Consider the following 26,616-nt stretch of genomic DNA (forward strand, 5'->3'; position numbering starts at 1 on the left):
GTACTCAAAAATCTAATATTTTTTTATCAAAAAACAAAAATTATCGAGGAACATGTTTTATTTTTTGATTGGCGGAGGAACAGTTCACAATTTCATCCTTTCAACATAATTACCCAAAGTCGGATGATATTCGCAGTGTATAAAATAAAATATAGATCTAGTTCGGTCATTATCCACAAAACCTTTACATAGATAATATTAGAGTACTTTTCCTCCATGTACGTGTGTAAATTTGCAATATTTGATTGATTTTATTATATTTTCTCATATTATACTTGATAAATAGGGATAAAACTGGGAAAATTTGTCAGAAATAATCTCAAAGAATACGGAATAAAGTAAAATTATATATATACATACGGTCATCAAGCTTTCTCCGAAGTTCACCCACTATATTCTGACAATCGCTTTTAAAATCCGTTGAAAAGTTAAAAAAAATCTAGCGATGAGATATTGAATGCAAAATACATAAACAGAGGGGGCTGGGTTCGGAGTCCGTTCACGTTAGTACAGTGTTCCATCGTTTCGGGGTCAAATGCTATTATTCTTTGAAGGAGCCACACAGGAAAGTGACATTTGAATGAAAATACAGTCAAATAGGTATGGAAAATAAAGTTTATCAGATTATCTACCCTACCCGCTAATAGGAAAGCAATTTGCAAGTTGTTAGACGTTGCCAAAATGCATTAACCTTCACCTTCTCCACAATAAGTGTTTATACGTTGCAATGTGATTACGTCGTTACCTCATCACTGTGTCAGGGACCCAAGAAAAATACCAAATACTAATAACGTAGCGTGTATCTAAAACAATAATTACTTCAAACAGTTTGCAAAATCCGCTCAGTTTTGAAATTTTAACGCCCCAATTCAAATCATTTTTGCGATCGAGGATATCTCAGTTTGGGAAATTGTTCTATATGTAAAGGCCAGTCGGTTGAAGAGAGTATCGATATGTAGTCAGAGTAACACTTCGCTTGCTTCCCTAGTAAGATATCTTCCTTGTATAGCAAGGATTAGTATCTAAACAGTTCAGACGAATATTTCGCGTATATGCTATACACCATAATGGGACGCTGATGATGAGAAAAAGTGGAATAGTTATAATCATAAAAGTTAGTAAAACTCGATGTCCTTGAGAAAATCACGTACGCGACAAATGCAGATTAATAATATATAAATATTTCATCGTGATGTTCACGAAATCTAAAATTCGTAAAGGTTTGGAAATTATCATTTTCGAATTAGACAGACTCATTATCGTTTTCTTCCAACGTATGATGCTTTAAAGCGAAACGTATTTATATTCTTTTGTATATTGTTTCACATATATAAATTTTAATCATGCATTTTAATTAAGATAAGCGTACATATTGCAGAAAACAATGCGTTGTCGTGGTTCTAAATAACGCATTACCGATATTGAGAGAGAAATTATTGATCAACGTATAATGCTAATTCATTATGATTTATTATAAATAATGTTCCACACAAACATATTGACGTTTATTAATCATTAGAATGGCATATAGCTTAAATTACGAAATATATAATTTAGCTATGTAATTTCTACTCTTTAAGATGTCAAATAATAACTGTAAATCAACGTTTTAAATTTGGAACATTAATTTGTGAATATCAATTGCTATTGTGTACACATTAAATGTAACAGAGACAATATATTGAATTTAAATGGATATGCATTGCGAATTATGTACACATATAAATGAAATTTAGAAAAGGTTTATCATGTTAAACCATGGTATTGATATGCTTATTAAAACTTGTATTTAAGAAACTTGTGAATCAAATAATTCTACAATTCACTATATCTATCACGTGGGTAACATTTCAGTTCTACTCTTCAGCTGGTAAGGTAGTTTTCTTTATTTTACTAATATCTAAAATCGAAATTACCAATTGGAGTTTGTAGTATTAAATTTCTATGTTATACTGAATTATTAGGGATATTCTTGACAAATATTTTCTGATCTTTTAGTTATTGCGAATATAATAAGTTATAGTTGGATATATGTAATGCAAAACTCTTGAGTTTCTCTTAACTGAATAAAGTCAATATGTGTACCAATTCATTAGAAGATAGTATACTGCCGTTTGTGTGTTTTGATAAGATTAGAAAAATTGGTTCAATTATTTTTATGTTAAATTATGCGCTATTTATTTTTTATTTTTGCGATTATCTAACTTTTAAATATTAGAACTAACTAACTAACTAACTAACTCTATGGACTATGGAACCCGGAGGTTCAGTGCCGCGTTCACAAAAGCTCTCCACTGACTTCTATCCTTAGCTAATTGGATCCAGTTTCTACTTTGTATTCCTATTCCTATCTTTCCTATCTTTAAATATTAGATGAATACTTTAATATTGTTTGCTCAGTGCAATATTATATGTTCGTAATTTTTTTCCTAAGTCGTTTCTAATAAACAATATGTGAGAATATGAATAATAAAATACTAATAACACATGTCAGTACTCGGAATATCTTGTTGACTTGTGCTAGGCACTAGGTCTTTCGATTTTACCACCTATAACTTAAGGTTTCAAGAGGAGTAGATTTTGTCATATCATTTAGAACCAAATATTTAAGATTATATTATAACATTTAATTTAGATAGTCATAAAGTGCTTTAGATGTGCCTTAATCGGAAATAACATGTAAATATCTTAATAAATACGATATTGTAACAGACATATATGTTGTTAATCAACGATTTATAGTCACGTCTGGTCTGCATTATAATTTATTGTTCGCACGGATATAAAGGGAAGAAATATATTGCGCAAAATTATTTTAATTTGTGATTAACTTTCTTTAACAGAAATCGAACGTTGTGTAATCGAGGTTTTCGTGTGGTTACAATTTCCTACGAATGCAAATAAATCATAACCCGTTTTCCTTCTTTTTTAGTTTCGTTTTCCCAGCTATGCCACTACGAAACTCGACTTATCGAACACTTACTTTTTATCGCATCCGGAGTTTAAATATCTTATATACCTGTGCTTAAATCAGATGTAAACCAGAAATTCAAAACAATCTTTTGAGCAAATAAGAGAAAATTCAATTTATGATATATATCACGTGTAATGATACTCAATACGGATAATGATAGATATAAAAGGACATCAAACATACAACCAAACCAATCCTTAATTATAACGTTTACGACTATTCGTTTCTAACCTTTGGTGGCTCGTTGTCACTATAAAAGCACATTGTCGTACTCACTGTGATCTTCGACCGACAAATCTATTCGGAATGATCGTGATCCTGGCATAGAGTACTAGTTAGATGTAGGGAGTCTACAGAAAGGTTCCTGGGCCGCAGATTGGGCAATCCCAAAAGTCTGTCGTTGGATTCTGAAAAAGATGATACAGATTTCTCCGCACTTCGTAGTGTTCCATTCCGCAATTCAGATCTGGCGTGAATCAATTTTCGTCTGCACACTGTTATTCAAAATATTACGATACGAAATAACACTAAAACGTTTACAAGCATCACACAGTTTTTTTCTCGCACATACTAAGTTTCCTATATACTCAAAATAACTATTTCATTTCTGGGTAATAATTTGTAAAGCTCAACCCGTACAGGGGGGTGCGTATGGGGAAATAACGTATGTCCACTTTAGAACAATGCACCAAGGTTATTTTAGTTAACTATACCTTGTATATAGCGAGCCAGGGAAATTCAGATTTTCACTCGTAACATCGGGACCAGAAGCATAGCTAAAATATTGATGGGTCTTCCTCGTGGAACGAACGCAGGTAGATTTCCTTTCTTTCTCGACCATATAAGGGAGTCCTGAGGTTGAGGACAAGAACACCAACACATAGAAAAACATATCAAACTCATGAGAGAGCTACTTCAAGATTTTTCTTTCATATACGAGGCTTAGTCAATTAAGTTATATATTAACGTTGTCTTTTCCATTTTGCTTAATGGGATAACCGGGCTTGGGATCAGTGATAGTTGTTTCTTAAATATAAACATAAAATAATATAGCTCACTATCCAAATGATAACCTTGTAGGTGTTATAACATCAGGTTAATGCTATGTATTTGTTTTTGAATTCAGTAAGATATAATATTTTTGTTACGCTCTTCATTATATTGTTTTCTTTCTAGCAAACTGAGCTTTAGTCAATGTTTATAATTCTATAATGATTTTCCATATGAGTTCCTACAATTTTCTTGTACGTCCTTCTAATAGATTTTATCGTTTCTTCTATGTCTCCTGACTTTTTAATTCTTTATTATTTTGTTCAAATGTACGTGCTGTGATTCTTTCCATTAAAGACTATTCTGAATATCCATTACAGACTCATTATTTACATTGTAAGAATCATATATAACATTAATAGAACTGCATACTATGGAATTCTTTGCTATTTAGTATGTATTATTTACCAGTAACTTCTAACAAACATCTGGTCACTCCATGCCTTCCTCCTTCGTGAAGAAACTCTTATTTGCTTGTTTTTTCTCCGACATTCATCTTCCTTCATCATTCGAAGAATAATGTCTAACCATTCGATAGAAATTGGATGGATCATTATATTGTCTATTCAATTACTAGGTAGTACAAGATTGGAGCTTTCAACTAACTAGTTGAATATTATTAAGTTTAAGTTTACCTCTTCCATAATAATATGTATATATCATATTACACTTAGTGATCAATAATTACTTCTGGATGTTACTACTGTTGTTCTTCTCCTTTCTTTCAGTTGCAGTATTTTATTTCAATTACAATTTTATATTTCTATTTCCGCGAAAAGAAATAGCATTTTAGCATTTATGCAATTTTATTCCTCGGAGTTTCTATTTTCCGTCTAAACTGCATTATTTCGTGATTTTTAATAATTAGGTTAATGTGTGTGTTATACCATTTTGATGTAATGTCTGTATTTACATCTATATTTCTCACGATTTTTCATAAGACATTTATCCTTGCACTATGTGTATGTGTACTGGAATTTTTCACCTTATTTCACATGGCAAATAGGAAATATAGTTCTATGTTGTTTTCTATTCCTCTTTCCCTAACGGAGCTTGCTAAATGAATATTTATAAATGTTACACTATACTAGCATATACTTCCGTGGACTGAAATGAAAATTTAAATGCACAACTCTGTATCTCATGTGTTGAGTACCCGTGAAATATGCTGTTTTCGTTTTTAAAGGCAGCGATTTAAACGGCATCAGAGAGATCATTGATCATCTCGGCTAACCTAAAAACCATGAATTCGACACTAATACTGGTCAGTTTCGAAAATTTTATGGTCTCCCCTTCTCACAAGTTGCGGGACTGAATTTTGATTTAACTGGGTCGAAAGTCGTTATATCGATCATTTTCAACCATTTAAATATATATATATATATATATATATATATATATATATATCCCTCACATGTTGGAGTCCTTGGCAGTGGAAGTGTCAATCTTCATCTAAGCGACCCAGAAAATTAAATTTGACAATGTAGTGTCTTTTTTTCGTGTATATATATATATATATATAGATAGATAGATAGATAGATAGATAGATAGATAGATAGATAGATAGATAGATAGATAGATAGATTATTGTCCGCCAAGCGGCGGGGCTGGTTTTGGATTTAAAACGATTACGAAATATCGCTGGTGATCTGAATGATCCCGAAAACTATGGATTAGACACTAATATTGGTCATTTTTGATCATTATTATATATAGCTACCCTGCATCAGAATTGTCACTGTTAGTCTCAGCTACTCCTACAACTATGAATTCGCCACAAATATTAATCATTTTCGTTTATTTTTAAATGTTTATCCCTTCCCACTACGCTGTATGCTCCCCCTCCCTCACTCTTAGGGCTGAACTGCGATTGAATCAGCATGAGAAGTATCACTGTTTCCCTCATTGACCCCGAAAACTATCGATCCAACAATAATATTGGTCATTTTTGATCAGTTTTAACATTTCTCTATCTCTCACTCTCCCCTACGTTGCAGCGTCAAAGTGAATAGCCTCAAGTAATCCCTGAAGCTAGAGTCATGTATGTTGAAAATTTGATTGAGATCGGTAGGATGGTTCAAGAGTGACGAAGTCACAAATCCAGTCTTGTTTATTATATATTTTTTTTACAAATTTTCCCCATTCCCCCTCCCCTTGATTAGCTAATCAAAGTAAAGCGATAAAAAACACTCAATACCGACCATCTTATATGTTGAAAATTTGATCGGGCTTGTTGGGAGATAGAAAAGTTGTTAGGTTTTATTAGTTTTTATTTATACGTCACCTGCACTCCCTCAACGTAGGATTTACCGTTAAAGTGAAATTACAAAAACGTTTCCAGATCCGAACCTCATGTATCTTGGAAATTTGAATGAGATTAGTCGGATAGTCCAAAAGTTATTAACTTATAAAAATAGTAATTTTGAATCATATATAAATTTATTTTTATATATCTCCACCTCCTTCTTCAACCCTACGTTGCTCGTGAATTTTCTGTCACGAAATCGATCCCTGGTCTCAACCTCATCTATGTTGAAAATTTGATAAGATCGGTAGAGTCGTTCAGGAGTTATTAAGTTTTATTTATTCTTTTACCTTTCTACCTCCGCCGCCCGCCATTTGTAAGAACAAAGTGAATAGTCTAAAACCAGCCCAGCCTCGAACCTCATTTGTGTTACAAATTTGATAAAGATCGGACTCCACTTCACGAGATTTGTAGTCACCAACGTAGTGATTTTCAAAATATATATATATATATATATATATATATATATATATATATATATATATATATATATATATATATATGTTAGAAGCCTAGACTTTGCATTAATGTAATAACGCGAAAAGTAATCTTAAATGTAGTCTGCTATGAGTATTGTCTATTTGAATAGCGGATAAATTATTAACATTAGTGGATTAACATTTTAGTGGATAAATTATTAACTGCAAAATACGTATCGTATTTGAATCTGGTTGATGTGACTGTTTCATGAATTATCGAAGATATAATTGTTATATGAATAATTATTCCCATTGAACTGTTAAAAGAAGTTTGCTTAGTGAAGTAGAAATAAACATGTTGTTGAAAATGAATTTTTGAAAGAAGAAAATTAATACAAAACCTAAAAGAAAGAAAAATCCCTGATCAACGAAATGAAGGAAACCTACAGGTGAGAGAGGCTTACATAAGAGTGCTTAGAAGATACTGTAGCGTCCAGTAGACTGTTGGGTACATGGTGACATGTAACAACAGATGGTGATTACAGTACATTCTGGTAGGATGAAAAGTTGAACATGACGGCGCATTTTTGTGCCTCACCAATTGATATTATGTGCCTGGTAATTATAGTTTTGGTGAATATAACCCCCTAGGATCATTTCCGGTGACGTTTTCTTTTACATAACGACACATAAATAAGTCTAGGGATGTAAATTTTGATGACATTGTCAACCACGGTAACGTCAATAGTATATCGTCATCAAACAAGTCGTATAAAATGTTCTGATAAAGCCGAATTTTTTCTGTGTTCTAAGAAATACTCAATTTATTCGCGATTGCAACTCAATATTGAACGAAATTTAATGTAAGAGATGGAGGTTAGAAGTGAAGTATTTTCTAGTATGCTTTGAAATGATACGACATGTCAAATGGAACCACGTCTGTAAAAAACGGTATAAACACAAATAGGATATAAACACATGAGTATTTGGGTGTGAATTGTCGAATCACCGGCATTAGTTAAAAAAATAGATCTGGTAGAACGGTTTACCTCCCCTTTTATCGCTTATTCTACAAAATGTATTGATAATCCCCTTTATCAGCATTCTTAAATTGATTATTTCTGAAATTGTAAGATCTTGGTTCAAAATGCATTTAATATCCTCTGGATATTCCTTCTCATAACATTGACCTTTAAATGAATTCAGTCTTCAAACAGCGTCATTTAAAATAGCTGACCTATAAAACCCCAAGCAATGTGTTTCGTACCAATGCTTCAACTAAATATTTAACCATGTTCACATTAAGAAAACGTATTTGACGCAGTTGTTTATATTGATACGATGGATCTTAGTATCGTCTTTGTCTAATGTAGCAGGTACTTTAGATTTCATTTTAACGTAAAAATGTTTTAGAGAAAAATATGCAAAGTAGAGTTCGGGGTAAAAGTGCTCATTTATTCTAGGATTTATTGCATTACTTTCCTCAAATTAGCATTGTTGAGAGCAACTGATAATATTTCTTTCAATTCAGAACTCAAATTAGATTGACTATCGATTCTAGATAAACTGTTATCTCAGTTTTACAGCAACATTCTGTTTTATCTGCTTTATGACACTACGATACATGATCGATTGAAAAGAAATATGAATATACAAAAATATTAACTGGATTACATAAAAATATAAATGTTTAAAGATAAGTAGATTAGTGTTTAAAATTCAAAATAAGAAATCAATAAAAATACGTTTTATGCTTTCTTATACTTCGTACGGAAGACTTCCTTGATCATAATTGATTTCTTCAAGAGTGAATATGAACAATCTAACAATTTATATCCTATGTCGTTACCCATTCCGAGAAAACAGTTCATTTGCGGACTATTTTACTAACTTTTTAACGTCAACACACCTATGTATATCAGCTGTTGCAAGTATCCAAGTGTATTACTCAAGGGTTAATCGATTATTTCATTGCTTGTAGTTTATTTATGTTATTTAATATTTTCTATAATTTTAAACTATATCAGAGACTAAATTGTTCACAACCAAAACAATAATGCTCTATGTCCATTGACCAGTTCAAACGATAAGTTTGACAGCTTTCTTTAGTTCCTTGTCGAGATTTGTTCTTCATATTTTTGAAGGAGAATTAGATTACTTGTTTTTTAAAGTTTTCTATAAAATCATATTTGCTATTACCTTAATGTTAGACTTAGAAACTTAGGCTTATTACTATTGCTACTTATTGCTATTAAAAAACAAAACTACTACTAGTACCACTACTACTACTACTACTAATAATAATAATAATAATAATAATAATAATAATAATAATAATAATAATAATAATAATAATAATAATAATAATAATTCACATATCAGATCTGAGTGTCGAAGATGAGAAAATCATTCGTCATCCTTTGCGTTCTCTTATTTCTCGTCTCACTGGGATCTACTGCCCGTAAGTATATATATATTTTATTAGCACTCTACATTTTTTTGCAATACAACATTATTTACGTATAGCTAACACAAATAAATTGAATCGCTGATTCGAGAAACGTCATAAGTCACTCAATTGCCAACAATGAGTTTACAGGCAGCTTTAAATCTTGAAGGGTAGATACAACGTTGGGTCTTGAAATCGCAGAAGCCATGCTAGTCTTTCGTGCAGTATAGACACACATCAATTGTTAGTGAGTTGAGAGAGTCAGGAGTCCTAGCTAACAACACTTACAACTCAACCGCTGGCACGAACGAATCTACTGGGATCAAGAATATAGGTCTTGAGCTCCAGGTGTCAGGTGAGTGTGAGAGATAGTGCGACTGTACAGACAGGAACAATAAAGCATATCTCATTTGTTCAGTGTATGTCAGTAGCTAGCTAGTGTTAGAACGTCATCTGTGCTTATGGCGTATTGTAACCCTAAAATTGCACAATATAACGGAGGGAGGAATGGTCAAAAGCACCGAAAAAAATGTGTGAGAAATGAACACTTATACGCAGCCAACATCAGTAAGAAAGCAAGAATAGAAAGAGTAGACATAACATGAAAAGGCAATTTTGTGGAAAGTAAAAGGCTGGAAACTCCTGGAAATGTAAAAGGTAGTATTGTGATCAGTTTAGTGAGAGAGCCATATGAAATGTGCATGAACTTTTACAAAAAGTTCAAAAGTGAGGGCTAGCAAGATATATAGTTACAAGGTGTCACTGAATTTAGTGAGGTAAAAAAAACAAGAATGTGTCGAATATCCGACACAATAGACCATCGTTCAAGTGCCACGTGAAAGGTGGAAAGTACATACCTAAAGATGTGTGTAAACAAGCACTTACTTATACACATGGTGTGTCCGAGACACGAGTAAGAACACTGGAATAGCTGTGGGCTAAATGTGAAATGTCAAAAGACAAACGCCGTCAAAGTATGAAAGGCAATCCATTATTACAGTATGTGTGTACGGACATTAACATACTGAATCATTCCCTACGGGGAAGTCCATTATTACGGTAGAGAAAAACTATTTAAACGCAACACTCACAGTTGGAAATATACTTGCTCTTTTTACGCACAAATGCACCAATACTAAAATGGAGTATGAATTCTATATCAAATTCTTGAAGAGATCAACCATTCGTTTGGCAAACCACAAGTTGATAAATGTGCAACGTATGAGGAACAAGTGAAACTGAAGAGCCCTCACTTAGACGAAAATGCCAAATGTATGGTGCCTGCAGAACTTATTGCACATTAACGATCAGCAAAACGTTTTGTAAAAAAACTGAACAAATCAAAGACAGATGTTGGAATGATAAGAACTCATTGTATACAGGGTTCTGTGTATTCATAATTTAGAAGGTATTTTCTGCAACATTTATCTTATACGACGAACGAATAGGCAAGAAATCGCCAAACGAAGTATGAACTTTCTTCACCGAGTACATTCGGAACGGCATTCGTCACAGAGCTCCTCTTGTTTAGTGACGTACGTGGTGAACAAAACCACAACCAGACTCTTATTATAATTTGTTTATCTCTTATTTCGAATACAAGTTTTCAGGTAATTCATAATTATTTTCCCATTCGAGGTCATTCCTTTATGCCTTGCGAGAGGCATTTTGATGTGTATAAACGGGCCATATAACGTCACGATCGGCTTTGTATTCCACTAGAGATCATTCGTCAGATCTCTGAGCAAGGAAAGAAATGTACTTCGCAGATGATTGAAGTGGCCACTCTTTAACTTCAAGTAATAGTGGCTATATTACTATAAGCGAGTATGCCTTTTCAACTAGACACATTGTAAGACACGCTACTCCACGAGCTATAAACATCGTCAAGTCAAGTCAAGTTTATTCTGCTTGCCTGCAAATACTCTTGCTTATTAAATACGAAAATCCCAAATAGTTTAAGATAATAGCTGACATAATTTAAGATATACGAAAAACGTTACGGTATATACCAGAAGAGCATCGGGTTTTCTACGAGAACGTCATGGAGCTGCAACGTTCAAGAGATGTTACGCAGGGCATACAGTGTGTGAACGTCTAGTTAAAGACGAGTTAACGCACGTGCATTCGAGATAACAACTAATTTACTACATTGCACACATACAATGGGAGATGTTTTACTGTAAAATTTGTAAATGTACGTGTGGTCTCTTTAACAATACGCGTGAAATATCCAGAGCTTTTCCTTTCATAGTAGTAACGTGTCAAAAATTGAACCTAAACTAACGTAACCTAACCTATTCTACCGTATTCTAAGCAAACCTATTCTGATTTTTTCCTGATCCTAGTGTTGGGTTGAGAACAGTCAAATATTTTGAAATTTTTGTGTACATTTATTTCCCGATCTGGAAACTGTTTCAAGTGCCGGAATAGTCTGTCCATATGGCCGCTATATGAAGACGTGAGCGCTGTCACTTGAAATAATTATAAATCTGTATAATGTTTTTCGCCTCTCTTGTAAAATATAGTTTCATGACTTACGACATTTCTCAAATCAGCGATTCAATTGTGAATAATAACATTAGTTAAATGTATTCTTCCTTATTATCAAATTATTTACTGGGCTCTGTTGCTCGTTCTCCTTTCGAAAATTTAATTAACTGTTTCATATAACCATTTCCGTTAAATTTTATCTTTAAGTGCACACTTCCATCATCTTCAAGTTTGAACGAAAATAGTGTTCTTCACGATACGATACGAGAAATAAGGTTTTCTTGGTTTCGTCTTTTCAATATGTGATGTCTTACGTGATGTAATCAGAAGAAGTTTCTTCAATATGAAGCCCGCACATGTGCCTGCATGCAAGAAAATCACTCTTCCTCATTTACTAATCGTAATTTTACCTTTCCAACATTTGCTATTTGTATGGTTAGCATTGACATATGTTTAAGCTATATGGTATTCTCGGTTCGATATTTATCATTTCCCTCAAAAAGCGACAACGCATAACGACTATATCATGCCTCTCTAATAACATATTTCTGAACATTTCCTATATAGAAACCTTATCCTTTTAAGTACTTTCCGTAAAGTTGACTTCTCATCAGTAAATAAACTAACTTGCATAAAGGAATCAAGTTGAAAATTTATTGTAGAATAAAATTAGTTCTTTATTCTTTATCTCGTCTTCAACATAGCACAGAGTGTCATTAATCATTTCCCTTAATTGATTTCTATATGTTTAACCACTTTTGGTTTTCATTGTTGTTCTAGAATTTTCAGTTCCCGTGTTTCCGTGGTTTGAAAACGGTGCAAACACTGAAACTATTTACGACCAACAATTGTTATGAATTTGGAAATAACACTTAACACAGGACATACTACTGGAAACTAAAACAAATATTTCACAGATAATTCAACTCTCAACCGCTCTTAGCGGCGTAGACGTTACCTAGAAACAGCGTGAAAAAATAAAGATATTAATGTGTAACAATCTCCCATTAGTTTTGTTTACACCACTTTCATCTAACTGTAAGAGGGAAGTTATTTTGTAAAAGGGGAATGATTTACTAATTATTAACTTTATGTATTGCAGCGAGGACCTGTACTAGAAATTACTGTTCAAGTGTTCCAACTGCACAGTGTATGGCCTCCTTTAAGATAGTACTTTGCAGCAGTTGGATAAGAGCACGTGCTGTGTTACTAAGAGGTTGGTATAGTTCTTTAATACGTAATTCAATACAAGTGACTTAACATATATGATGAGTAATACTTTCACTTACACCCATGCATATACAAAAGCTAAAAGTATTTCATTGCGTATTGCACATTAAATGATTAATCGTTAATGAGTACGAAAGTAGTGGGGCTATTTGTCCTCTCCAATATAAAGGCAATGACCATTACATGCTGCTTAAACGATCCCTCGCGGTGGCTCAGTGGTAGAGCGTTCACCTCTGGTGCTTGGGGTCCCGGGTTCGATCCCATCCCCCGCCAAGTGAACTTTGTGGTGGACAAACACCGTGTACGTGGGTTTTCGCGGGATTCTCCCGTTTCCTCCCACTTTCTTCATTCCACCATTTCATTCATAACTCATCATCACCGTCTCTTTTAGCCTAATTGGCATAACCGTGGCACGTAAAACTCAGATTTCTTTTCATTTTTTTTCCATTACACAATATTTCAATTATCTTCAATTGTTGAAGGAGATCAATTCATGAACACAATTACTTCCAAGAGCAAGGTTATGTAATCCGTAGTCCACTGCCGAATAGTTTATTCAGTAACATTTTAACGTGCTTATTTGTATCTATATGTCACTTAAAGGAATCAGCACACCTCCTGAACCCATCTTAATAAGGCATGAGGCATTTGAGAATGCACGGGATCACTTTATATTTTCAATATTCAAATATGGTTACTGACATTTTATGTATCTAAATGTAAGGCAAAATAGCTGAGTACTTATATGTGTGCTTATTTACTTTGAATAGAGTAAAAATTCTTGTAATTATACTCCAAATACCCTGTTTCTAGTTTCATGTTGCAGTACGAATGTCTTAAGGATCTCTCATGTAGTTAATAAAATACAAGGTTAACGAAGAATGTTCTGTCGCCCTTTTGTTCAAGAATGTTCTAAGACGTATGTCGAAATTCAAAATAGCCCCATCAGCAACGACGAAAATTCCATCGCAGTTGAAGTTGGTGCGCCGTGAAGTGAAGAAAGTATCAAAAGCATTTTGCACTTCGAAAAAAGATTTTAATCGGCCTTCTCTAAGGTGATTGACCAAGGAATGGAACAGGTGATAATTGGACAATGCAATATCCGGGAAGTATAGTCGATACAATGGTGTTTTCCATCCAGGAAGTAGAATGGTATCACGAGTCATCCTACACACGTGGGGCGTAGTTATGTCCCGTAATAGGAGAATCGCTTTCGATTCAGAAGTGCTGGCTCAGAACTTTGAGTTATTTTCGAACACTGCCCAACTGCTAAAAATACACAGTTGCACTGATGCTCTGAACAGCTAATAGCACTCCCGATGTACGACGCCGCGAGCAGGCCACCAAACATACAGAACATTCTTCTGGCGCAGTGCTGGTTTCCGCTGTTTCGTACCCAGTACATGAAAAGCTAACCGACAATGACGGCGTCTTGGAGCTTTGTGCAGGACCAATGTTTCACCACATGTCAACACTCTATCCAGAGAAAGACTCCTTCCTCAGAGGAGACAGCAAAGAAACACATATGTCTGCTCTCAATGCTTTCTGGCGCGGAAAAGAATCATGTGGGACTCATCGATCCACTGCCAGTGCCTCTCAATTTCGTCGTGATGCTGTGGAATGTTTTTTTCCAGTCACATTGAATTTTAGTCTCAGTTTCTCACATGTCTGACCTCAATTACTGCCTGAAGAACTTAATTTTCTACAAGTGTTGATCTTTGGAACGTGGTGCGTCTTCGAGTACTTCGTCACAGTACCTAAAGTAGTCAAACCACCGCTGATGAACTGTCCATGTTGTCAGAACACCCTCATCAAAGGTTTGGCAAATCTTCTCAAGGGGCGTTATACCCCAGTTTGAACTCATACAGCATACGCTCCCTTAGGACGTTCTGTTGAACTCCCATGTTCACTCTGTCCTTACGCAAGTTCATGCTATAACTGAATTGTCACAACCAGGGAGTATGTTGGATATACCCACACCAACAGCTGACCTTCGCTATGTCTCATTTCGCATTCAACTCACGGTCTGTGTCCAATTGAAAACAGACCTGCACAGAAAGCGACAGAACGTTTTCAGTTACCTGTATATATTTATGTTGTGATTGTAAATAATATGAAATAAATGAAACTACTTATGCGACATGAGGAATATCTCCAAACATAGTGTGTGAGAACCATAATGTTTTACACTCGAATGTTCTATTTCAAACGAAAATACATTCACCTGTTACAAATCTGTATATGAGATACTGTAAAACTTCAATTTTTACGACATTACATTACTATATTATAGGTGATATAATGGGAAATTCTGATTGGTTTCTAGAAAACGTAAATACTGGTCCTTCAACCTATACTCACATTCAAAAATAATTTACACACAACTAATATAATAACATAATATTGTGTCCAATGTAAAAAAAAATATTTTACATTTAATTTCAGGATATGTAGCGGACGACGACGACTACTACTAATACACGTACAACCAAATCAGGATCATGGGAGTGGATGCAAAGGTTTAGTTTTGAACACACTGCTCCTATTTTTACACTCTTATAACAATGTTGCAAACCGTCTGGAAAAAATACGTTTCTGAATTAATATCCAAATTTCTTCAGTCAATCTAATTTTTTGAAAATGTATAGTTGTAGCACATAAGGATACAATAAAATTATAATCTCAACAAACACAATAAAATGATCATAGCAACAAACAATATGTTTCGTTTTTTATATAGAGATTAATGTTAGCTATTGTAAATTTTTGTCACTTAAAATTCTAACGTAGAATTACTGTTATATTCCCTCATTTAAATGAAATTTCTTCTGTCAGTTATTTTAGCATTGCCACTACAAATAACATAAATTACTTTACCTCTTACGAGGAGAATAAATACCTACAAACTTGTAAATATTGAATGGCGTATATTGTAGAGATCTCGTAGATGTCCAATTCGAAAAGAAATACTGTAAAAAGGTAAAATGGCCTCTAGTAGATGTATAAGGAAACGATATTGATCTAAAGCCTCACACCAAAAAAGAAAACAGTTTAGTATGTCAAATAGATATTGACTAATTTTGTTTTCTTTGTCCCTCTTCTCAAATTAGCTTTCATGTATATAACACAATTTTCGAACTCAACAATTCAATTGAAAACTAGATGCTAAAACTTAAATGTGACTGAGCATAAAATGTCGTTAATTGAACCCCCCAAATAATATTGATAATTCACACTTATTCACACATACCTTTATTCAACTATTCTTTTCCACACTCATTCGCCCTGTGACGCTCCTAAAGCCTCCTGTAATTCAACATGCTTCGTGAGGAAATAATATCCCATTACAATAAAGCATCAATACTCGCAAAACCAACAGAACAGCTTGTAACGTAAACATGGAACGACCAAGCCAAACAAGGTATAGTCAGTTAAACCCCAAATAACTATATAATGGACCCAAGAAAAAATTCTACTATATAGATTACTACTAATATAATTAAATGTCTTTTATACTACTACTTTTTTGCAAGCAAGACTAAAAATTTTATTACCATTTTTTTCTGTGAATTTAAAAGAAGGACCTAGTTGAATTTAGAAACTATTGCTGTACTAATCTATTTTAACACTTTTCAGAGCAGTGCCTGGTATCTGCATTTCTTTCAACTACAACTTACCCTTCCTAATGAATAGGAGTAGAGCGAAAGTGAATTCAGGACAAGTAAAATTGTCCCACAAACTCACTACACTAGAAAGGTTAATCGACTGAAAGTCATTAAAGTAATGCAATACTGATTTTGTAAAGCTAAACAAAACCAGAAAGAGATTTAAATAGATATAAAACTTCATATTTCTTGTTACTAAATATAATGGATTTACTGAGTTTTGTTTTATGAGAAAGAAATGGTTGCATATGATTTCATAATTTTATATGTCAAAACTTGAAAATAATATATATATTACAAATTCTAACAATATAGCAAAATTTAGATACATGATATATATTAGTGAATAACTTGCTGTTTTAGTCGATTTGTTTATCAAATGCAATATATCCCATGTATATAAATGAGTAACTTACCAAAAGTATGAAACTGGTCATTCCTTTTACAATCCTCAAGTGTAGGTGCTTGAATTTTGAATTAATAATTTTCTGTGTAATATATTACAGTCACAGAAATCTTCAAAGAAGAATTAATACGTTTGGGAGAACAAGAGAGAAAATTCTTTTTGATATATCACAGAAGGTCAATCTAACAACCATATGTATTTGCCAAATTGGCCAACTGATCACCAAATGACTCGGAAATACTCTTTAAACAATAGGAAAGTATAGTCGAATTCACAAAATTTTTCTTATAACAACGAGAACTTTGCGAAAAGAATAATGCACAATAATAAGTATTCATTGCCTGATGTATAAAGTTGCACTTCAGACTTTCTAAGATGCAAGCCCAACTTACGGTTGTGACCGACAGAACCATGCATTTAACGTAACATTGTACTTTAACTTCACGATGTTTTCCACCTAGGCTTAGAAGTAATCAACATGACATTTGAAGAAACTATGGACACCCGAATCCAATCCAGCCACCAACAGGCAGCGTAGTTCCATTTCCTGCCACTAAGGCGCAGGGGAACTGCACTGTAATTGTAAGGTCCCTAAAGTTTTTTTTCTTTTTAATATTTCTCTCTTTTTTTCCGTCTATATAATTTTATTCAAATATAGTTACACAACTGGAAACTCTGTGCAACTATTTCTTCCTTTAATCCAGGTTAATATTACAGAATTCAGAAACGTAAACTCAAGATGTTATACTCAAAACAACGATACGAATTAAACTCAAGTGTGGGAAAAGAAAGTTGATGAACAAACTAAGTCCAATATACTCGCAAAAACAGGTGCTACGAATCTCTTGCAATTCAAAGTCTCGCATCGGAGAGGTAAGCACTTACCTTCGAAGTAATCCAAGCTATTCCCAATACAATTCATATCGTTTTAACTCAATTCCGTTCCATTCAGGTCTAATCAATATCGCTCGGCAACTGAACAAAGAAGCAAACAACAGCCAGAACGGAAGCTTAAACGTCATGCGCTTCAACCAAGATCTACCTCGTAACCGTGAAATTGCTTAGCTCAAACGGCTACTTTTTTTCGATTTTCATTTTCTAAAAAGAAATAAAGCATGAATGAACAGATACAAAAGCAATAAACTTATATCCTCAGACATTTTAAATAATCTTATCAAGTAAGAATTTTATAATACATTAATATATAACATATATTTTTTGCTCTTTCTTTCCTATATACAAGAGGATAACCCAAAAGTCAGAACGAAAATTTTGTCTTCTTTTATAAAATTTAGATTGCTACAACCTTCAATTTAAAAAAAATATTTCCTCGCCCACACTAACAAAATTATATTAATTCACCCTCACCTTGACCCTCATTTCCACCCACCAATACTGTCTCACCCTCAGCGTAACTCGGTTAACTCATATTCAGATTATCACACAGTTTACCTGTTATACATTTATTTTAGAATAACACCTTTTTCCTTTGCCACATTTCAAAACGAGCAAATGCTGGAACTCAAATTAAAGGTTTTTATTTTCATACATTTACTTTTTCTTCTACTTTCTAAGAACAATAGGAGGCAAGAAAGTGTGGTTATCTTGAAAGAAACAATTTGAAATGGTAACAGATTTACATGGTTGATTGCCCCTATATTCCGAAAAACCTATTTCTGTATGTACATCCCTCCGCTTATTTCTATATATATTACACTCACCTAGAAACCAATGTTTAACGCGTTGCACCAATCTCTGTTGTTCGGGTGCTCCAACGTGAACATTAGTCGCAGTTGGTCTTGGATTCGGTTCTCAGTAAAATGTTACACGATATTTATTTTATTAAACATTTCTTAATTATTCATCTACATTCTATTATAATATATAATCATAGGACATTCAAGTAGAAATGTAATTCAATATTTTCATAGGCACTAAGTTCTAAACTTTACGTTTTACAAGTTTATCCAAGTTGGTTTCGAATTTCGTTCATAACTATGAAAATAACAGTTGGTAACGAAGATTTATCTTAAATAGTACGATTGTCTAGAAAAAATTCAAAGATTGTCTTTATACTTCACACAACTATTTTTTCATTTCTTACCATATTTTGTGCAGTAAGTCACTTCACGCATGAAAAAGAAGTCAGGAGATGTGGCTTCTTTTCAGAAAATGTAGATCTCTTCAGGCAATTAGTTTAAAACGATTTATTGGTCATTGCTCATATTCAAGAAGTTAATATTACAACGATAAAATATCCAATGGTTCTTTATAAAATATTATTTTATTATTGAGCTTTTAAAATGAGGAACTCATCTACCATAACCCTTCCATTTTATTTTATATCTTGTTTATATATAGTTGTCCTACCAACCACGTATTAACACCTCATTATTTAAAAACACTTTTTTTACATTAACATTATAATTAACATATCTTTTTTCTTCTTCTAATAGTACAAACATCCAGCCAGCCTAGTACATATTTAAATTATCTTATAACCCAGAATTACAAGACAGTACAGGTTTGTAATACGAATATACAACGTACCGTTTTATATTATGGCGTCCGACTGACTTTCTTTTTATTCATTAACCTTATAAAACGAAATTCTGGACCGTTTACATACACTTGTTTACCATTCGAGTTTTTGAATGCACCTCGTATATTTAGAAATTACGATTCATATATAAATATACATATATATCATATTCAACTCTATAGCAATATTATTATCATATTTATTTTAAACTTTATCATCATATTCATTTATTTATACATTTCAACGACGATAAGGTACATTCGAAATAATATTTACAAGTTATTTAGGTCTTTTTCCGGGTTTACTAAATGCTGATTAAAAACTATTAATTATTTATTTAGGCATCATGAAGAAGGTTTTGAAAAAGATGTATGTGATATTCATATAGTCGTTTTTTGAACACAAAAATGATCGAATATAACATAATAATTAACGTCTTCTTATTAACATCATAACATGAATATTGAGATTGATATTATATGTTGGCAATCATAAGAAAAACACATAACATTACGATATATGTAGATATAATTTGAGTAATTGCGATCATATACATTAACTCAAGATACGAACAACACATGAAATCATATGACATTTGAAGCAAAATTAATTGAGTACGGTTCCCTCAGACGCCGTAACTCCAATCTAAGTTACATGTCCAACAAATTGCTTAAAGAAAACAAAACTTATTAACTTCAACATAAATCTTCGCATTGCAAAGATGCTTTTAAATATACTTCAATAACGTGAAACACGAATAATGAGATTAATAATACAAAAGTCATGGAAACCACATAACATTAAAGCATTTGATCAAATTAAGAATCAATTTGATATGCCCCTTTAGACGTCCCTACATTAGGTTAAGCTTCATGACCAATGAGTTTGTTTGGGTTGCACCGAAAGTCACAAACCGGAATACAGTCTGTCGCGTTATTTACATCTAGAGTTCTTTGTTTCTTACTTTGAGAATTTTCGTCATCTCCGGGATTTCTACGTAGTCTCCATCGAACGTGATTAGATCTAATGTTTACCTCTTTCTTAGATGTACGTGATAGTACTACACTAGGATTAGGTTGAGTCACACAATCACATTTACTGTCACTACTAAGGTTAGGTTCTGTTATATTACCGGTATCACATTTACCGTCACTACTAAGGTTAGGTTCGGTTATCTTACCGGTATCACATTTACCGTCACTACTATGGTTAGGTTCGGTTATCTTACCGGTATCACATTTACCGTCACTACTAAGGTTAGGTTCGGTTATCTTACCGGTAACCCTAGGTTCAGTTCTCATCCTTTTGACTGGTAATGAAATGTTGTGTCTTTTCCTAAGGCTGTAACTAATTTTACCACAATATTCATGGTACTTTGTCCTACCAAGGTGTCCTACCATGGAATCTTACTCTGGTCATCTGCTGTGTCACTATCCTGCTTCTTGAAAATAACCTTCTCGTTACCAGACGAATAATTTTCATCTCACTTGCTTCCTTTTCTATTAACCCACTTTAGCCTCGTACTATTATTGGAAGTAAGTTCTAGGCTTCCATTCGCTTCAAGAACTTGAGGAACAGAATCAAAGCACTGTAAGCTATTGTTAGTCTGCGCACTATCATGGGATAGAAGATACATTCTGGAGTCAAGCCGATTCTGTTTAACAGCAATTTGCTGATTTGCTTGATTCAATTGTTCTTGAATCAGGTCCCATTTGCTGTTATTGCATCGCTGCAATTGTTCCAATTTTTGATCAAAACACTGATTCATTTTTGTAAACTGTTCGCTTTGGTGATCCTCAATTTGTCTGGACATTTCTTGTAACATCTCCAACATGGAAGATTCATGGCTTGAGTGTCCATCGTTCCATTATCCGCGACAGTCATAGTATTTCTGTATATAACACGGCCACTTATTAAAATTGTATAGTTAGTATTGGGCTCAATATTGATCGGTTTTTTTTTACTATTCTTCAAAAAGTATTTGTTTTTCACTTTCGGGTTTCCGGCACCATTTACAACGATAAAATATCCTCCACTGGTTCTTTATAAATTATGTTACTATTGAGCCTTTAAAATGATGAACTCATCTACCATAATCTTTCCATTTTTATTTTCATATCTTGTTTTTTTATATAGTTGTCCTGCCAACCACGTATTAACAATCTCATTATTTAAAAACATTTGAATATCTTTTTTACATTAACATTATAATTACCATATCTTTTCTTTTTCTTCTTCTAATAGCACAAACAACCAGCCAGCCTAGTACATATTTAAAATATCTTGTAACCCATAATTACAAGAGAGTACAGATTTACAATACGAATATACAACGTACCGTTGTAATATTTCATTAGTTACTTTTCAATATGGTGCATCTAATTCATTTTGGAAAAATCGCATAACGGTAATTTTTTCTTAGACTGAGATGATCTCGACTTTTGTCAACTGTTTCGCAGAAAATTTTATTATTACTTCATAATTAAATAATGCGTTAATTCCTGTAGTAAAAGGGGATAATCACTTTATGAATAACACATGATGGGTAGTTTACTCTCAGATACGTCTTTTATGCTTTGGATTTTTTTTCAAGAACATATTATAATCCTATTCTCACTATAAATAAATATTAAACAAGGAATTCCAGCGTAATACGATTTGCTTTTAAGGCATTGAAGAGAGAAAATTTATTGTTGTGGTCGATATCATTCATTAATTTCCTGAATTATATTTTGAAAGAAGCCTGATACTTCTTATATATATTTTAGAGCAAGTGTTTAGCTATTGTGCATTTATTGATTTATGACTGATGCAATAGTTAAAAACAAACTAGTATGCACTGTATGTAAATTTGCTCTACCATTATTAATACATTTTATCTTCAACCCATGAAGATGAGAGAGAAATTTGAGTTAACCATACGCCATGTTAAATTTCTTCTACGACCCCTATCATGGAAATGGGTGGGGAAATGAGTAAATTATTTACTTCTCATTTCTTCATTGTAAGTGAGGAAATTTTGGAAAAGGTTTAAAAAGATTGTACTCAAATTTGGATAAAAAATCAAAAACATTTCCGTATATATTTTTAAGTGACGTCCGAATCGATATGACAAATTAAATCTTTTTTGCACTATTTCAATCCGAAAAAATGTCGGTAATTGTGATGCCATCCGTTTATAATTGTGATGCCATCCGTCGGTAAAACTAGTAATTCATCCAATTCGTGATACCTGAATTTAAACTAAATGTAATGTCTCACGACACCTTTACACTATATTATACAAAAATTAAACATTATTAAACATTATAACTAAGTAACTCACTCTATGGCCTATGGAACCCGGAGTTTCAATGCCGTGTTCACAAAAGCTCTCAACTGGCTTGTATTCTTAGCTAACTGCATCAAGTTTCTACTTTGTCTTCCAATCTTTGCGAGATCCATATTAATATTGTCCTCCCATCTGCGCATAGGCCTTCCAAATGGTCGTTTTCCGATTGGTCTTCCAGTCAAGTCTTTGAAAGCCTTTCTACTTTCTCCCATTCTAGTTACATGACCTTGCCACCTAAGCCTCTTTGACTTGACGACCCTAACAATGTTGGGTAAACCGCATAAATTATTTAGTTCCTCGTTATGAAGTTTTCGTCATCCCCCGTTTCCGTTCCTCTTGGGTCCGAATATTCGTCTCAGGATCTTATTCTCAAATACTTTCAGTCTATGTTCTTCCCTCAGTGTAAGTGATAATGTTTCGCAACCATACAGAACAACAGGCATGATTATCGATTTATATATTTTAAACTTCAAATTCCTCAACATAACTCGCAACAAGAGATTTTGAACTGAATAGTAACACGAATTCCCTGCTTTTAGTCGACATTTAATTTCTTCGTAAATATGATTTTCCTCGGTTAATATTGATCCTAGATATTTGAAACTGTCCACTTTATCAAAAGTATTATTTAATTTACTTATAATGTTTTTTTAAACATTGTGAGAATTATTGAAAAATATATGTTAGTATACGGTGATTTTTCTTTCCCTCTTTCGAAAACACAAAAAATCGTGACGATTCTTCAGAAAAGACATAAAAACATTGTGACAAATTCATTTACATTAAAAGGTACTGTGGTGCGTACTTTCGAAATCTGAGGGCATTAGAGTTCAATGTTTACTGGGACAAGTTGCAAACCACCCATGATAAATTTTAATCCTTAAAGCCTATTATATATTGTCATAGTTTTCCATCAAATATTCTATCAAATATTCAGTTTATTTGATAGTAATTTGGTAAACCTTTCGCATCCATAATACCCTTACGATTCGCACCTAGGGTTTGTTCGTACCCCAATCTTCACTGCGTTCGTAATTTCATCCGTTTCTTTCACATTCTTGTGCACGCATCAGGACATCTTTTTTAAAACCTTTTGAATTCACTCATAACTATTTCTTTGTTGTGCACAATTTTATCTAGAAATTATACATTCATTTTAGAACGAAGACATATTGAGTATAGCTTTAGTCCGTGCGGAAACCATGATTTACAATGCTCTCATATGGCGAAGAAGGATAAATAAAGCTTTTATATTTGGTGGTTCATAATAATGATAAGCTAAATGAATTGTAATGAGAAACTTAAAAAATGAATATGTATTGCTCTGTGCTGTGTTGTTTTAATAATTATCAGATTATGGCAGCACGATTGTCGTCTTTTGTTCTATCACAATTTGGATGTCTTGCTTCTTGGATGTTAAAATACGAATATGTTTTAAACAAATAAATCGTATTTTTGAGAAGAAGTGCACCTTGTGTATAATATTTGCGAGGAAATATTTGTGTTTGAATCTCAAAGTCTCGTTGTATATTACTACTCCCATACACAGAAAACAATGAATTTGATATCACAATAACATCGGGAAAGTTTTATTATTCAGTTTCACTGTCTCGTTGACGACTTTCTGAAGGAAATGTTCAACAAATGTTAGAATATATAAATAGCGAGACGACTGAGGTTGACACGTACGACAGTTATTACAAGTATGAAAGTGAATTGTATGGGGAAGGGTAAAGAGAGCATAATACCGTTAGCTCAGTGAACGTGACGTGGACCTGTCTTCTCATGATAAACCTATCCAGGTGTACGATCCTGAAACACCATATCCATTAAAAGGAGAAATGTATGTTGCTCAACAAGTAAGGTACAAACGAGGCAACATAAAGGACCTTGTAAAGTGACTAGTAAATCCATACATAAATAGAGTAAGAAATATAACAAAGGACAACTATTTCATAAGCAGCGAGTACGCAGAAGAGTTGCTTCTTTAGACAAGAACAGGTGTTGGTACAACGAAAGTGTTCAAAAAGGGCATATCTAGGAAAATGATTGCAATCCTCGAGCGAACAGAAAATACGTACATGTAAAGAAAAGTTAAAGTGTAGTACATAGAAAACTATATATCTACATCTATATACTTATCTCTCTATCTGTCTATCTATCTATCTATCTATCTATCTATCTATATATATATATATATATATATATATATATATATATATATATATATATATATATATAATATATTACCAGGTATGTGTAAAGACGTTTACCATTGTCGCACCCCCTACCTTTCGCAGAATTGGGGAATCCGTTCATGTTATATGATTATAAAACCCGAAATATGCAGTTCCACAAATTTTAATTTATTATCTTTATCAAACCAATTCAACACATAGAGGTACAAACTTTTAAATTTCCAATATATTTTTGCCATTGTTTAGTTATGCCAAACGAAAGAGGTCACTCAAAAAAGACGCTTAAACATTTTTATTTCTTTCCTTTTTTTCTGGTCCTTTCTAGATATTTCTTCTTATTCTCCCCTTTTCTCTCTCCCTCACAAGGTTTAATTTATAAGAGAGTATTTCAGATATAATGCAAAGTTCTACTACGGAGCGATATCTCCGAAGATATAGAATTTTTATGCGAAGAAATGGCTTAGGAGGCAAGAGTCCCAACCAAAATTTTGAAAGCTGACGCGTGAAGGAGAACATGGAGTGAATCAAAAGAAATGAAATTGCGTACAGATATTGTAGATGTAAGATCAGGAAATATGTGTTTCTTATTTTCCTAGGTGGGTCACAAACCACTCTCGAAAGATTTGATCAGGAAATATCAAAATGTCTAATAATTGTAATTCAATAGTATCTAAAGTATAGCAAAATTGCACTGAAACTACATTTAGGAACAATAAGCAAAATATAAACGAATACGTGATTATTTTATTTTGTACGGAAATAAGTTTCACGGACAATAGCTTCCGCACACAATTGTGAAATTTGCCGCCGGAATGGCAGCAAGAATTGGGCCAAAGCAAATGAAATTCTGTACAGATATTGTAGACGTAAGATCAGGGAAAACGGTTTACGTATTTTGCTGAAAAAAAACTTCTGAAACGAAGTGCAGGGCGCCTGTGCAGTTCCTCTTTTCTTGTGACATCGCGCAGAGGGAAGTGCATCTTATACTAACTTTCGTTGGATATAGTTAGCATTTTCTCCCATGTTTCTCCAACAGGTGTTAACGACAAAGATTTACTTGAAAATAAAGTTATAGCTGTGCATTATTTAACTTTACTTTTCAAGTAAAGAAATGCAGAGAAACTTACTTCAAGATTTTAACAACTTGGTTTTACAAAATAAAATAACAATAGAATAAATTATTACACTATTATGTATTTTAAACACATTTAACTTCATAATTACAAGTCTGGGAATCCCATATGGGACCCACATAAATCAATCTAGACTCCTTACAGGATATGGAGATGCCACACAGATACATCTGGGTGCACATGGGATGTCCATTTTCTTTTTACTTATTTCTGGACTTACATAGAAAAAATAGACATGAAATTTGATTTCTAGATTTATCGCTACACGTGTTTTTTCTAAAGTGAATAACATGTACTATATTATCATTGATATGTCGGCATTCTATCTGGGATCCATAACTCTCCAATGTAGGTTCAAATATGCGGAGCTCCATACAATGTTCCCCACATTGAGAGTTGTGGACGGAAGCATGTTTAATGG

At 33.2% G+C, this 26,616-nt stretch overlaps 1 long non-coding RNA gene across 1 annotated transcript; it reads left to right on the forward strand.

Moving 5' to 3' along the window:
- Window positions 1–1,823: 1,823 nt before the first annotated feature.
- Window positions 1,824–15,631, forward strand: LOC145693996 (uncharacterized). Its single transcript, XR_014132884.1, has 4 exons — window positions 1,824–1,870; window positions 9,131–9,209; window positions 12,793–12,906; window positions 15,366–15,631. It is a non-coding gene; the product is annotated as an uncharacterized LOC145693996 (long non-coding RNA).
- The last annotated feature ends 10,985 nt before the right edge of the window (window positions 15,632–26,616 follow it).

This window comes from Thermobia domestica, chromosome 9, assembly GCF_964235325.1.
Source record: "Thermobia domestica chromosome 9, izTheDome1.hap1.1, whole genome shotgun sequence".
NCBI classification, from domain to species: Eukaryota; Metazoa; Arthropoda; class Insecta; order Zygentoma; family Lepismatidae; genus Thermobia; species Thermobia domestica.